The 17047-nt window shown below is 41.0% G+C and overlaps 1 protein-coding gene across 1 annotated transcript in view; it reads left to right on the plus strand.

Annotated features, from left to right (window-relative positions):
* PPHLN1 (periphilin 1) overlaps positions 1 to 17047 on the plus strand; it is a 1295616-nt gene that overhangs the window by 515250 nt on the left and 763319 nt on the right. The window lies entirely within an intron of this gene.

A 17047-nucleotide genomic window follows, 5' to 3' on the forward strand; every position in this document is an offset into this window, starting at 1 on the left:
GTTTAAAGAAGGCGTATACATGATATGTTTTGGCTGACAAACTCAACAAATATCAGGGCATAGTTTTATTGTACTGGTTTAAAATTATGGCTAAAAATACTTATTTCTAGGGAAAAGTGTTTAAACATTTTCACAAAGACACAGTTTTGACCAATACAGTTTCATACCCATATCAACATTTTAAGATGAAGTTATCGTCTTGCCTTTAGTATTATTAGTTTGTACTGTATTTTGCATGAAACTTAGCATTTGTGTGTCTTCAGAAAATTGGGTAGCAGAATCTGAAAGCCTTACACTGAGAGAGAGATTCTCTCTTGTAGGTAAGATCAAATTTGTTGTCATTTTAAATCTTAAAAAGGCATGAAGTAGTTTAGTTGAAAACCTATTCATCTGAGACTGACTTTACTATTTCCCCACTGTTGTATGACTATGGATTTTAATTGTATAAACGGTTATAGTGGGGCTTGCTCCCTGCCAAAAAAAAAAAAACTTTATTTTCAGATTTGTTGAATGTGGTTTTCAGCAAAACCATTTCATAGCTTTTGGATTTACATAGTTCACTTCAGTGAGTCAACATGAATTTTGTCAAATTAATCTCAGGATAGCCTTTAGCAATTCACAAATGACAAGATTTTTCATTACTGAATTTGAGAGAAATGTGATTTTCAGTTATTTTCATGTTGACAACTGTAAAATGTATCAAAAATATGTATTGTTGCAATTTGACCTATAAAATAGAAGTACTGGATAAAAGTAAAATTTCACTCTTTAAATGTGTCGGAAGAACATGTTCTTAAATGAAAATGGAAAAGCATGTAGCTTTGTGTCTTTGAAATCAGAAATACATCCAATAATATTTTGTAGGCATTTATCCCATTATAGTTCACTGAAAAATGTATACAGCCTTATATGCATAGACCAAAGGAATTTTTGACAGCCTAGATTAGGGGAGCAGCTGTCTTGAAAATAGTCAGGTCTCAAAGTTTTTAAGTACTCTATTGTGTAGCAGGTTATAAAATTAACCAAGCAAGGAGCTGTTGATGTAGTACATCAGTAGTGTGCTTTATCCCTTTTGCATTGGGTATTGAGATGTCCTAGGCACCTGAAACAGTCCACTTTCTTGATTTGGTTATTAACTCAGTCTCTTTCTGCAGGGTGCTGCTGACTGGGGTCGTTCGGGGGGGGGGGGTAAGAAAGACAAATGTCTTGATAGTTTATTAAAAAAAAAATCTGACTTTTTTCTAAATGTCACAATAAGCTTTGCAACTAAATTTAAGTCATGCCAATATCATATAAAGTAGTTTAACCAATGTTCCACATCATTGATTCTTTATTTTGGTAATAAGATGAAAAGTATTTTGTAATTTAATGATGACATTTTGTTTTCCCAGTGCAATCGCGAGTTTCAGTAAGACCATCCCACTTTGGGCATCTAAAAAGAGGGAAACTAATAGCTGGCCATATATTTTGTAAAGTGATCTTCTTGTGATTGGTATTTTCTGTAATTGCCACAGTTTTATAAAATGTAGTGTTAGTTTTGCACACACAGAACTACTGATAAGGGGTAATGAGTATGATGAAAGTCTGGCATAATGACTAAGTTATTCACCTGAGAGACGCAAGGTGCTGGGTTTGATGCTGACTTAAGGTTATTGGCTAGGCTTAAAATGGCTCTTTTAAGGCAGTAAACCTAGTATTCACCTATGAACCTGTTAGGTTCAAAGATTGTAGTTTTGAAGTGGTGTTAGTGTGCTGCAATGCAGAAACTCATGGAATACCAGTGCAACAGAAGTGGGTAAATAGCAGTACTTTGAGGTATTTTGCATGAGTTAAAAATATGTACCAATATAAATTCGAGAACAGATAGTTGTATTATTTTTTTTTGTCTCTGTGCTTGTAAGCAGAAATAGCAATTACATTAGAAAATTTATGCAACATACAGGATAACAAAATCTTCCTACTGCTTCAGACACACTGGTGAGTAGCAGAACATGTTCATTGAAGTATTGATTTACAGCTCTTGGATTGCAGTGCTTGTTTTGACACCTCAGGAAATGTGTGTGTGTCTGCCTGTATGTGTGTGTGTGTGTGTCTGCCTGTATGTGTGTGTGTGTGTGTGTCTGCCTGTATGTGTGTGTGTGTGTGTCTGCCTGTATGTGTGTGTGTGTGTGTGTGTGTGTGTCTGCCTGTATGTGTGTGTGTGTGTCTGCCTGTATGTGTGTGTGTGTGTGTCTGCCTGTATGTGTGTGTGTGTGTCTGCCTGTATGTGTGTGTGTGTGTGTCTGCCTGTATGTGTGTGTGTGTGTGTCTGCCTGTATGTGTGTGTGTGTCTGCCTGTATGTGTGTGTGTGTGTCTGCCTGTATGTGTGTGTGTGTGTCTGCCTGTATGTGTGTGTGTGTGTGTCTGCCTGTATGTGTGTGTGTGTGTGTGTGTGTCTGCCTGTATGTGTGTGTGTGTGTGTCTGCCTGTATGTGTGTGTGTGTGTCTGCCTGTATGTGTGTGTGTGTGTCTGCCTGTATGTGTGTGTGTGTGTCTGCCTGTATGTGTGTGTGTGTGTGTCTGCCTGTATGTGTGTGTGTGTGTCTGCCTGTATGTGTGTGTGTGTGTGTCTGCCTGTATGTGTGTGTGTGTGTCTGCCTGTATGTGTGTGTGTGTGTCTGCCTGTATGTGTGTGTGTGTGTCTGCCTGTGTGTGTGTGTGTGTGTGTGTGTGTGTCTGCCTGTATGTGTGTTTGTGTGTGTCTGTGTCTGTGTGTCTGCCTGTATGCGTGTGTCTGTGTGTCTGCCTGTATGTGTGTGTCTGTGTGTGTGTCTGTCTGTGGTCTGCCAATGCTCATGGTGTAGGACTTCAAAATGACAATCCTTACCAATGCCCTGATTTAGCTACTTTATTTGGCTGCAGTTGTAAAACTGCTCTGAATTGCTTAAAAAGGCTCTGAGAGAAATATGAATGATGATCATTTAGAAATTAGAATGCATGCTATCCTGCTACAGAATATGTGTAAGATGCGTGTGACTCACACTGCTGCCTTTCGATCTTAATGGGCTAGGAAGACATCGTAAGAGGACTTCAAATGGTTTCAGAGAAGGGGAAAAGAAAACAATAAAACAAGATCACTTTAATATGTCAGGCCCTGTGTTGGGCATTATGTGGAAAATCATTAATATTTTATAAGAAGCTAGAGTTACTTTGATGCATTAAAATAGCCCAAAAAACACACGAGTTCCAAGGTAGAATTTTCCTTTAATATTTTGAGCCACTCCGACCGCCTTTCTCTGCAAAAACGTACTTTTCTGTAAATCTATTTTTAAATGTACATTTCACTTTTTATAGTCAAAATTTTGTTTAAACAGTGCATGCATTCTTGTACATGGTTTGTTGTGGGATACCTTTTGTGTTTTCTTCACAATTTAAAATGCTGTGTTACCTCATGTACACAGCACCGAGAGTACAAAAGGTCTAGCACCATTGATTGCATTTTTTGCAGATTACAAGGTATCTATACATTTCCTTGCGTAGACAATTGCCCTATTTTTGCAGACACTATTCAGAATTGTTAGGAGTTGCAACTCTTTGGTATAAATCTATTTCAAAGCTTAGGTTTCCATCTGAGTTTGGAAAAATCATGTCATTTCTTCCAACAGGATAATTTTTCTAAGATGCCTGCCGGATACGTCATAAATGAGGGTAATCCTGCCTTAGAAGTATATGACCTTTTATAGAGGGTATTTTGCGCAGTGGTTGCATTGTCGACTCACAGCAAGAGGCTCTCCAGTTCGATTCCTGGCTGGGGTGCCTTCTGTGTGGAGTCTGCATTTGCTCCCTGTGTCCGTGTGGGATTCCTCCGGATGTTCACGTTTCCTCCCATGTTACAAAGACATGCATCTGGAGTGTTTCTCCCCAGGCCTCTGCTGAAAATTGTCTTCATTTCAAGTCAGACTTTCCCAGTAAACAAATGTTAAAAAAATAAATTTGTTTCAGGTATCCATTCAAAGTCTGATATATTAGCTATGGAGTTCCTCAAAATATTAGGATACATACCTTCTACATTTCCCATGATTTCTCTAGCCAGATTGCACATGAACATTCCTAGATTTCTCAAATCAGTCTGGATCCAGCACCAACATCCTCTGTCTTTCCAAACTGGCTTTTTTCAGAAAGAAACTTTCATGGATAGATCAATTGATCTTGAATACTAATCTTTTTACCTCCCCCTCGGCCCCCTCATAGTTTGTAACAACAAATGCCTCAGACTTTATTTGGATGGTGGGGGGGGGCTGTAATGTCAAAGTTCAAGTACTTTGGAACCATCATTTCAAAAGGAAATGCACAAACATCAAAGAAATGATGGCATCAGTAAATACTCTAAATCTTTAAACATTTTCCGAACTCCAGGATATCTTATGGCAGTCACAGACACCATCACTGTTGCATGGTTCATAAACAAGGGGGGAACCACATCATACCTCCTATGCAGACTAACCATGATAGCCTGGGAAATTGCATTGCAGCACAAACTATGCCTCCAGGCTCCTTAATTCCGTCTGAGCAGGAACAGCACAGATCTCTGCAAATGGATGTTACACAGAGAGTTTCTCCAGAAGATTTATTCCACCTGTGCGAACTCCCCAAGTAGATCTGCATGCCTCAATTCACATCAGAAAGTTTGAAAAATTCTACACCAGGACTCATTACAAGGCCTGGAAGACAGATGCCTTTTCTTTTCCACACACAGGCATGTTCTTATACATGTTTTCTCTGGTGACCAGAGTTCTTTTAAAGATAAAAAAAAAAAAATAACTGTCCAAAGGTAATACTGCTAACTCCCTTTTGGCCCAAGCAACATTGGTTCGCCTTTTGTCATGAAAATGGCCAGGGGTAACTACTACACGCTGCCCTACAAATTCTTCATCTGACAGCCTGGATGATTGAACTACAGTCCCTCTTAGGCACGTAATGCAAGTTTTTCCTAGTACAAATTTAAGGCCCCAAGGAGAAGTCACCTGTTTTCTAGCTGTACAAATGTGTAACTGCCCCTTTCAAAAAGTGTTTTACTTGAGATCCAGAAGAAAGTGAGACTCTAGGGCTAGGCAGACGGAGTTGCAAGCTCTTATGGTTGTTCATACTTGTAGCCTTTCAAACCAAACCTTCCTTTATGTTGAAAGGGGTATCAGAATGCATTCTAAATCAATTTTCTATCATACTTACTGAACCAAAATAATAAGGGAGAAAAAATGCTGCATTCGCTGGATGTCTACTGACAACTCTGATACTATATTGACAAATTAAAGGACTTCAGAAATTCTGATTAAGCTGTTCATTGCCTAGGAAGGTGAGAAGGGGCAACCAGTATCAACACAGAGTATTTTCAGATAGTTGTTGCATGCTGTTCTCATCCTGGAAAGACCTTTTGCTTCAAGGTCATAGCTCATTCTGCCAAGGCTATGGCTACTTCTAGACCTTTTTGAAAAGAGGTGGACTTTAAGTATTTTAGAGGCTTTTACTTTAACTGCTCATTATAAAATTGATTCATTCAGATTTAGGGGGGGGGGTGTTGCCAGGGTTATTTATTTATTTACACTGCGGTGGTGGTGCTGCAGTAGCGTTGTCGCCTCACAGTAAGAAGTTGTCCTGTTCGATTCTCAGCTAAAGCGTCTTCTGTGTGGAGACGTGCGTGAATGGGCGTACCTTCGTTGAAGGTTGTGCGTCAGGGCTGGCAACTCGGTACGTAAAAATCTACTGCCAATCATTAGCGGACCGGAGTTCCGCTGTGGTGACCCCTAACTGGGAAAAAACGAAAGTTACAACAACATTTGATTACCAGGAAAGTCCTACTGGGTCAGAAGCCCGTTTTCAGTGGCGGCCCGGAGAGAAAAGCTCCACAGAAATGCAAACAATATACAGTAATTAGATAGTACAACAGTGTACATACATACAGTAGATGCAGAATACATATCTTCTAGTTAGTCTATACAAAGTAGTATTCCATACTGTTTTCTAGTAGATACAGGTTCAAAAAGAAAAACACTAGCATTTCAGTGAAGATCACTGTGAGAAAAAAATAAAGTTAGTAGTGTGTACATATTAAATAATAGTTATGACCAAATGACATTTCCTTTATATATATTTATTTTTCAGTAGTAATGAGCAGTGGACGGACAGTGTGTTGAGAGAGTTTTATATATCAGTTCACCCTGACTGCCTAAGCTTTGGTAATTGCCTCATGTAGCTTAGGTTACTGCAAAAGTGGTCTAATGATCAACATAGTGCAGTTGTGTAAGTAAATCTACCATAACAGTAGATGTTTGAATAGATCACTTGTGCAGTATTTAACATCCTTCCTTCCACCTCTTTCTTGACTTTCAGGATACATTCTGTCATTTAATTCTCACTCTTCTACCTTTTCTTTCAGCCAGGGTGGGATTCTCACTTATCCCTTCTTTTCTTTCACCTAGCACATAACTGATATTTTTGGGCTCTAACCTCTCTTCCTGAGGGGCAAGAAAGATCTGAATTTTGGTGCCCGTATGTCTACTTTTATACCAGTATGCTGTCAAGCTTACTTGGACATACAGGCACATGGAACACACCCTGAATCTTTGGGTGCTGGCCAGATGTCCATTACTTAGCAGGATACGTCTCATTGTAGCTATAGGCTAATGCAGCCGTAATCTCTTTGAGCATCTATGATTATGCTAAGTGTATTTATACAACTGTACTCTTCAATTATTTATAGTCAGTCAAGTTTTTTTTTTGTGCATTGTAATGTTGGATTGAGCATAAGGACACTTTTTGAGTTTAGTTAAATAGAATTTGTGCAGTGACTGATGTCAGATGGGCATACATTTTGGTCTGAAACTTTATTCAGTGAAAAATGGTTCTACATTTTGTCAGACTTTCCTTCAAGGTGATTTTTCTCCCCTCCTTTCCTGACAGCTGTCACCCCCCTGTTATATTGTTTTTTGAGCCTGGTTATTCTCCTGCTGTCTGGGGAGCCCCTTGCAAGGAGATAGACATCTCTGCAGCTATAGAAATTTTCATGCCGTCACTCATCCAACAGTGCAGGCAATGAAAGAGTTTTTAGTAAGACCCTGACCCTGCTGTCTGACATAGGTGGCCTACTTCACCATGGGCAGCCTCTTATACCTTTCCAGCATGCATGAGTGATGCTGCTCACACTCTAAAGAGGTCTGCAGTTACCGGATTGGTAAGCCAAGCTCATGTCCCTGATTAATGATTATAGCTTCATCAGCTGCATGTCTCCACCTGTTTGTGGCAGAATAGTCTGGGTCACCACTTCCTCCCCCAGGGTAGATGAACTGCTTACCCTTATTCCTCTGCCATGCTCCCTTGGCCTGGCCTTGCAAGTCAGCTGACTCAGGCTGTACGGAGGACTACATCTTCCTGTGCCACAGAGCTGGGCTTACCTGCTCAAACTTTTCTTGTCATTTGAAAGTTGCCAACATTCCACAGTGAGTAACAGAACTGTGTCGAGCATTTTTCCTTTTCACTAATAAACATTATGCAAATTCTCGAAAGTTTGTCTACAGTCACAGCTGCACTGCACCATAATCCTTTATCAGAATTTCAGACTTTCACCTTTCTTTACATGACTGTCTTGTACATTAGGAATGAAAATACATTTTAACTTTGCTTAGAAACAGTACTATTTTTCATGCTACCAGGGCTAGCGTTTAGGAAATCTCTAGCCTAGTCTATTAAAAGTGAATGATACAGCTATTTCTTTTCAAAATATTCAGAATTTACAGTAGCGCAAACATCAGAATAATATAAAACAGTATTGTACATTACCCCCTGCACCCACAAAAATGTGTGCATCATGTACATGTTTTAAAATGATGTTCAATCACGTCTAAAAATAACAAGACAATTGCTCTGTAGATCGTGCTTGATGAAAGAAATATTTAGCTTGTGAAATTCTTTCAACTGCTGATTATGAATAAATATTTAAATAGGTTTAATGTGTGCTATCACAGCTTAATAAAATGAAGTTTTAGCTTGGGATGTACTGATAAATGTACATCTAGAGCTAGAACGTGCAGTGTGGCACCAGCTGTGGAGTTTCTTCTGCTTATTGATGTTTTATTCCCAGTTCCTCATTTCATTATTTATTTTTTCTTTAGCTCACTTAGTGCTGATTTATTAAATTTCTGAGGACTTAATATAAGCCTCAGGAGAAATCTGAGAATGTGGTTTAAAAGTATTTCATGTATGTTAAGGTGGAGAATGTCGCTGACTATTCCACTTCAAGGGACTGTACAAGAAACAGACCCATCTGTGCTCAGTTTTTCAGTAGTCATTGTAATCAGGAGCTAGATAGTCTGACCCCCAATAGGTTACTATTCTACAGGAAATATTGGCAGGAAGTCTTGCAAGAGAAACTCCCATGAGCGGAGCCTGATTATATTGGAAGAACTTCACAGTGACCCAGTGGGAAGATGGCTAGACACCAGACAAGCAGCAAAGGTCCCTTTATGAGGCATAGCCTTGGAGATCAGCTGACCGCAGATGATTTTGCAGATAAGTTTAAAATCCTTTCAGCCCCTTGTCAGTAAGAAGCAGTGAAGTGATAGTAATGCCCTATGCAGTACGCATTGTCTATGATCAAGGTTGCAGGCTGTCTGGGGATTCTGCTGGTTTGGTTTACTGTAGGCCACAAAAGACAGCTGCACATGCTGCCTTATAAATTTTTAGCTCAGGCTGAAGATTACTTAAATCCAGCAAATTTGAGAGCAGTTATTTTCATTGAATTCTGCAGTGGACTTACTGTTGTGTGAGAGGCTGAGTAAAAAAAAAAAAAAGTGGAGTATACTTGTAAATTTGGTTAAGATAGTAAATATGTTATGCGATAGGATATTGCTGTCACAATGTGTCTGCCAGCTTGGGTGTGGTGACTGTGACATTTTATTTATGCATGCCTTACAGCATAGATTTGTTTGTTCTTTTCTGTGAGGAGCCATTGTTTTTTAAGGAGAGACTTTACAAAAACCCAGGAGTCTCCATTTAGATTTGAGTGTCTCTTTGAACTGGAAAATGTCCTTTAGTCTATATGTTGCATTTTATATGTAATGTATTTTATAAACTAAATTTTTATCATTGGGGCAGATTAGAGTTCTATCAGCATTACCCCAGTGATCAATACTATATAGTATTACCTGAAGGCACTTGCTTTGTTGTTTTTCCTGGTGTCTGGATCACTTCTCCATATAAATGAATGATTACTCTCTGGTTTCATTTTTGTCTGTCTCCATTCCTTCTCTGTGAATATTGTCTTGCCATCCAAAATGTCTTTTTTTTTTTTTTTTTTTTTTTTTTTGAACATCTCTCTGTTCCTTTTCTTGGATAAGTGAGTATTGTGTCAAGCTGTCTTGCCCACACCATTCTTGCCAACCCAGGGAAGTTAATAAACATCAGTCATTGGTGCACTGCAAATTTTGTGTGCATCTTATTCCGCTCCGAGTACTGATAGACTAGCTCTTACTATTGCTTCAGTAAAGGAGAAGATTCTAACCTATGATTTTTTCCTTGTAGCCCAAACCACAGAGGAACACATACTACAGTGTTATAACTGTTTTGAGAAAACAGAATACAACTTGTAATATCATCAAAATAAGAAAAAAATACATTGTATTTAAGTGCAGTAGAAGTAAAAAAATATATAATAATTTGACCATCAACAAGGACAGGTACCCTAAGGGGATCGAAAGCACTGCTATAGTGTCACTTATTGTTGCATCTTTTTAATTGTAAAAACACTGACTAATTACATAGTCATAGTCGAGATGTACTTGGTGTATGCAGTGTTGCAGACAGTTTTAGAATTTATGCAGTTTGTGATGCAGTATTGCAGCTTCTTAGTAAAGATAATTTAAGACATGATGATTAGTAATGTAAATTCAGGAAATCAGTAGAAGATTACTGACCATTAAATCACTGTAGTCATGATACATGAAGTAAGGTCAGTGTAATATCCTGAGGTCACAGGGCGGCCACGGTGGTGCAGCGGTTATCATTGCCGCCTCACAGCAAGAGGTTCTCTGGTTCGATCCTCGACTGGGGGGGGTGCCTCTTGTGCGGAGTCTGCATGTCCTCCCTGTGGTTGCATGGGTTTCCTCCCACATCCCAAAGACATGCAGTAGGTGGATTGGAAACTCTAAATTGGCCCTAGGTGTGCATGTACGTGCCTTCTGTGGAAGGTTGGGCGCCGGGCTGGCAACTCGACACCGTAAAACTCCACTGCCAATCATGAGCGGACAGGTGATCTGCTGTGGTGACCCCTATACGACTCAGCACAGCTCCTCGTGGTGTCCTGCAGAGTTCTACAAGCAGCAGAGAGTGGAAGAGTGACTTTCCATTGATTTATAAGTACTTTTTCTGGCTTTCTATTTTCGACTGCTGTATTTTGCCTAAAAAGCAAATTTTTATTACTAAACTAGCTCTGCAAGTTGATTCACTGTATTTCTGTTTGTTTCTAAACTGTTTTGCACTTTAAAAGTTTGTTTTTTGCTTAAATTAACTGGTAGGCTACACACTCAAGTGCGCTAGCCGATTTAAAGCATTTGCTGTTGTTACTGTATCTATCTTTATCTGTTTGTGAAAAAAACAAAAAACAAAAAAAAATCCTTGTTTTCCCACCTTTACTGAACTAGAATAGTCCAGTCTTCAGATTTTGCTGATCTCTGGGCTGTCATAGTTCCTGTGTTGTCCATATCCTTATTTGGATAGGAGGAAGCTTCTTTGTTCACCAGTGGGAGTGGGGATCACTGAGCAGCCTATTTGTCCCCAAAGGAGTGGTTTCAGCCCAGCAACGTGTAGTTTATTGGCCGTTTTGGGCCATTTCCTAGCTCTTTCTAACCCCCTGCTATAAAGCCAGCTTTAGCGTGCTTTTGCACGATTTTGAGCGAAGTTGCGCATAACGCAGCATCGGGCAGCGCCGGTTAATCATGTTTAAACTATTTCTGGCTCCGCTAAGTCTGCTCTTCAGGTTTTCCATTAGAACTGCTCTACTTTCAATCTAAACAGTCTATTCTGCATCTGAAAAGCCCAGCCCTTGCTCCTAAAGCATTTTTACACAGGTAAAGCACTCTTAAACAAAAAGAAAGCACTACATCCACCTACAATCCCCTTGATTACCCATTTCCCTATAGGTCCTTTCTGACTCAGTTACACAGCAATCCCTTACACTATTCTAGCATGTCGAAGGGTGAATTACTGGCGTCCTCTCCAGTTCAGCTGGTGAATCTGGGAATCTTGAGGCAATGTTACAACTGCCTAATGTACACAGACAACCCTCTCCTCCTCCCAACAAATACAAATATATGTGAGAGATGCAACTATATAGCCAAAGTGGAGGCTGAGCTCCCTCGACTCAGTACTGGCAAAACCAGTCAGGAGGAGAAGGTAACCACACACACCACAAACCCAGTCTCACATAGACTTATCACAACTACAAACCAAACACATAAACACACAAAAATATACTCTGAGGCTCTAATTAAAAATCTACCAAAACAACAGGGGCCTCCAAAGCAGACATCCAAGCAACCACTACCTCAAAACATAGCACATGCAACACATAGTTCACAAAGTCAGTGTGCCAAACAGTCACAGCCCTTAAGGCCAAACAACATGCCTGATACACTTGTAATAGGTGACTCCATAGTCAGACACACTGACGTCCCGCTCACCTGACTGAACAAGGAAAAGGTTACAGTAAGCTGCCTGTCGGGCGCTAGAATCCGCCACATAATACAAGCACTCAGGTCACTCCAAAGCAAGTACAAATATGACTCGGCCATTGTCCATGCCGGTGTGAATGACCTGAGACGTACCTCCTTGGGCTACATGAAAAGAGACAGAGGAGCTCTCTGATTATGTAGCCCAGGCCGGTATGACCCTGACCCTGAGCAGCATCTTACCCTCACCAAGAATGATGCCACAGTACAAAGACAAAATGATCAGCTTTAACAATTGGCTCAATTACTGGTGCCATTCTAAGGGGATCCAATGTCTGTCTGCTTGTGATGACATGCTTGACAAGCCACGCTGCTTTGCAAGGAACGGCTTGCACCTGTCACCCCTGGGCTTCCTGATATTGGCCAAGGCTTTTGCCACCCCCATAGTGCCTTTTTTAGGCAAGGCTCAAAAGACAAACCCACCTCCCTAGAAAACACAAGTGGAAAAAAACTAAGGGTAATGCTGCTCAACGCCAGAAGTCTAAACCTCAAGATGCACGCTCTCGAAGCCCTCCTCAGTATGGAGAAGATCGATGTCTGTGCAGTGACTGAAACCTGGTTCAAGGCTCCTGGGAGCACCCCAGCACTACCAGGTTATACCTCATATCATGCTTTTCGGCCTCAAAACTTGGACCGAACCACAAAATGAGGGGGAGTATCCATATTCATCAAAGATACCCACACCTCCAGGTTAGTGGCAACGCACGAAGCATCGGAGACCATCCAGGTGCAACTAACCGTAGGCAAAACTACCCTACAGTTTGTATCATGCTACAGACCACCCTCTCAAACTCAGGAACCCCACTCAGCCTTCCTGAAGACACTGGAGAGTATGAATGTCTCACCAAATACCATCATATTGGGAGACTTCAACTTACCCAAACATAGACTGGGAGCCTTACTCAAGCCCCAACACCCTAGCCCAAAGGTTCCTAGAATTCATAAACTCAAATGCGATGGAACAATTAGTCACCACTCCCACAAGAGGAGATAATACACTAGACCTGATCATCACAAACATGGGGGCACAATGCTCCACACCGGAAGTATACCCCTCATTGGTGAGATCAGACCATAAATTAATCTCACTGGAAATCCACATCCCTCCCCCACCCCCAGCACAAAAGACCACAGTGAAGAATTTCTCAAAAGCTGACTTCACACTTCTTAAGACTGAAGTGGTATCCTTCAAGGCCCCTGGGCCAGTGGAAACCACAGCCCACACCGCTGAATCATTTATAAACGCTTTCTACGGACACCTTCAAGAATGCATGGATCATGCAATCCCAAATAAATCCAAGACCCATTCCCCCAAAGGCAGGCGTCCTGTCTGGTGGACCCCAGCCATTAACAAGCTTTACAACAGGAGGAGGAAGCTACTACATGACAGAGCAAAGCCCCCAAAAGGAAAGGCATCTCTGATCAGTACTAGCAAAAAACTACGATCACTCATAAAATCATCCAAGGCCAACTTTGAGAGAAAAATCGCAAAAGACACTAAAGAGCATCACAAGGCCGCCTTTAGTTATGTTAGAAACCTGGGTGGAAACTCCCAGATATGCTCAGAGTTGGTCCAAAATGACAAAAAAATACACTGAACCCACAAACATTGCCAACATACCGGCAGACAGGTTCAGTGCAAATCCCCCCCACACACACACACACAAAAAAGAGAAATATCTATCCCAGCAGAGTGTAGCCTCCCTGACATCTCAGATGCCCAGGTGAGAGCCGCCCTCTCCAAAGCTAAAAACTCAGCATCAATGGGACCAGACGGTGTCCCGGGTTGCGTGCTACATGAACTCCAAGAGGAACTAAACCCGCACATAAGGCTGCTGTTTAATCTTAGCCTTACTACAGGATACGTACCCAAAGAAATGGCGTACAGCAACAGTGGTCCCACTCCACAAAGGAGGTGCTTCTACGGACCCTGGAAATTACCGCCCCATAAGCTTGACAAGCCTGGTCTGCAAAGCTATGGAGAGGATCATTATGGAACTCATAAACAAAGACATTGGGGACCTACAGACACTGGATCCTACCCAATTCGGCTTTGTCAAGGGCAGATCCTGCCTTTTGAACCTGGTCGACTTTTTTGAAACAGTCACTAAGGCCATTGATGAGGGTAAGGCAGTTCACACAGCCTACCTTGATCTTGCAAAAGCCTTCGGCACAATACCCCACTCGGGCATCATAGACGAGCTCACCAGCTTAAATGTAAACCTATATGTCATAAGATGGGTTGCAAACTGGCTCAAGGACAGAACCCACAAGGTCAGAATTGCTGGAGCCATGTCAAGACTCTAAGCCAGTCACAAGCTGTGTCCCACAGGGCTCGGTCTTGGGACCCCTCTTGTTTGGCATTTATTTTTCCGAGGTGCAAGCAAACATAGGAGGATTGTGGCTGACAAAGTTCGCAGATGACTGCAAACTGGGCGCCATAATTGATACTCCAGCGGACACGAGCATCCTTCAGAAAGACCTCATAGAAACGGATAACTGGTGCCAGAGCCATGGCCTTAAACTGAACGCCAAAAAATGTATAGTCATACCCTTTGGGAAAAACAAAGTACCCACAAATTACCACATAGGTGGTAATCCATTAAGTACGGAGGAAGTAATCAGGGACCCAGGGACCCAAGTTGACAGTAACCTCTCATTTGACACTCACATTGCCAAGGTGGTTAGGAAGACCTTCTATATTACCCACCTTATCATGAAAGGATTCACATCTAGATCGAGAGGTCATTGTGCCCCTATACTCTTCCCTTATCAGGCCCATGAGTGCAATGCCCCATTTGGGATGTACCTTACCCGACACCTGCAGCAGTTAGAAAGACCCCAAAAGTACCTCACCAAGAGGATCAAGGCTCTCAAACATATGTCATATGCTGCCTGGCTGAAGAAACTTCAGCTCTATTCAGTCGCATACCGCCTACTGAGAGGCGATCTGTGCCTGACATACAAGGCCATGTCCAATCCGGAATTAATGGACATGCTCCACCTCAAAAAATCCAAATCCACCAGAGCCACGAGAGCGAGAGATTTGAACCTCATCACAGAAATAAATAGGACGTGCTGGAGGGACAGATTCATAACCCAGAGGCTCCCTACACTCTGGAACAGAATCCCAGTCCATGTTAGGCAGAGCCCCTCACTGACTCTCTTCAAGAGAAATCTTGACGAGTGGATGGGAGCTCGTAAGTTTACCTCCGGGGGTCATCTCTGTGTCACTACTAGACAGAGGCACAGTAAACTAAACCCTAAATGGGCATAGTATTCTCAGTCCAAGGGGTGGCGAAAGCCACACACACTCTGGCTAGGCTTATAAATGCCCTTGGGCAGATAGCCTAGTATGAACCTATGACCCTAATCGGGAAAAAGCCGAAAGAAGAAGAAGTAATAAACTGAGGTCACTACAGCCACTAAAGCAGCAAACATATACACACCATGCACTACTCACTAAGTAGAAAGTGTACCCTAAAAACTTGTAGCTTTAAAAACATGACTCCCTACCTTCAGATTACTTGAGACAAATATAGCCTCTGCAACCTTCACTGAAAAGAGCCAATCTTACACATACGATGGATTTACCTGGACAGTATAAGGAAACCGGCAAAAGGTGGCAACAACTTCATTCATGAAATGTACTGTGCGAATGGTGGCATTAACACTGGTGTATGTGTTCAGTACGTCTGTGGCATCGTTACCAAACCTCTGATATCAGCCAGCAGTGACAAACTGCCTCTGCGTTTATACTGAAACATGCAGTATGAAATAGTGAGAAAACGTAAATATAATCCATATTTTTTACACTTGACATTGTGTCCACCCTGTGTGTGAAATGGAAAAAAAGAACTAAATTAATGAATAAAAGTGGCACCATCTATACTTGAAAGATGTACTGTGCAAGAATTGTACATTTACACATTTGTGATTGCAAAGCCATCCTAAGTCTTGCATCACAAAATGGAGACAGCATAGAAAAGGCTTGTTCATGCAATGGCATTATTTAAAAAAACATGGAGAAAAGCTCCATAAAATAACAGAAAGTACAATATAATACGCTGAAAATCTGAAGTATAAGATAATTGTCTTCAGTATAAAATTAAGTATAACTTCTCTTAAACATGCATTAAAGTATAGGTCACAGTAGAATGTTATGAGAGAAGTAGTCTCTAGTTTGAAACGGTGCTTTTAACAAAGAGGTGTAATAGAGTTGATGGTGCGTAATGTTGAGTAATATATTTAAACAGGAAGAAATAGGTTAGCGAGAATAATGACATGAAAGAGATAAATGGGGGTGAATTACCATATAGAAATTAGTTCAAGGCTGGATTAATATGAGATGCTCGTTTGGAAAAGAAGGTTAGAAGTAGGGGATTTAGTGAGAAACTAATAACTAATAAGGAGAGAAGGATGTGTAGAAATTCAAAAAGAAAAGGGAGGGGGAAAGAGAAATACAGAAGTTATGAATTAAAAGAGAAATACAGAAGTTATGAATTAAGATTAGCTGAGAGGGAAGAGGTAAATAGTTAAAAAGGTCAAAGAAATGTCACAGAAAAGAGTATGCGGAGAGGGGGAATAGGGAGGGGAAGAATGGAAAGAGTTTAGCCTGGTTTGGAGTAAGAGCAGGTCAGCACTTTATTTAGATATTTTTTAATGCATTTTTTCACTAATGATGGTTCTAATTAAGTCTGATATAGAGGTGAGCATGATTAGCATGAAGTGTATTTGCAGCTTTTTCTTTATTACAGTTACTTTGTATCTTGCATTTTAATAAATAATGTATCTGCTAACCACATGCACCCAGGAAACCACTGCATGTTGACTGAGTCCATTCCTTGTCAGCATTATCCCCATTTTACCCTTTGTATGAGTAATGGCATTGCAGTGCACCACTGTCAAGTGGAACTGTTTAGTTCCCAAAAGTCATTATTGCTATCACACTGTGGTTGGTTGTTGTTCTGATATGTCCTAAAGTTCCCATCACTGGTTTGCATATACATGATAACATCTTTTCATTTGCATAGTTGGGACCAATTGTTTTGAGCATGGCCCCAGCTCTTCCCTTCTAGTTGTCATCTGTGATTACCCTCTGTTTGATACTAAAGATCAGCCTGCAGTAGTATATTTTCTGCTTCCTTGGAGAAATTAAAGCTACCCTTTAGCCCCTGACTGCTACACCAGCCAATCCTTTCACTTCTGGACTGCAAAAGAATCCCAAAGATTAGTTATTTCCAGGAACTTCTGATCAAATCATGTGGTTATTTACCCAAAGAGATGTCTT

The sequence above is a fragment of the Protopterus annectens genome, chromosome 11.part0 (assembly GCF_019279795.1).
Source record: "Protopterus annectens isolate FY-2018-M chromosome 11.part0, PAN1.0, whole genome shotgun sequence".
Lineage (NCBI taxonomy): Eukaryota > Metazoa > Chordata > Ceratodontiformes > Protopteridae > Protopterus > Protopterus annectens.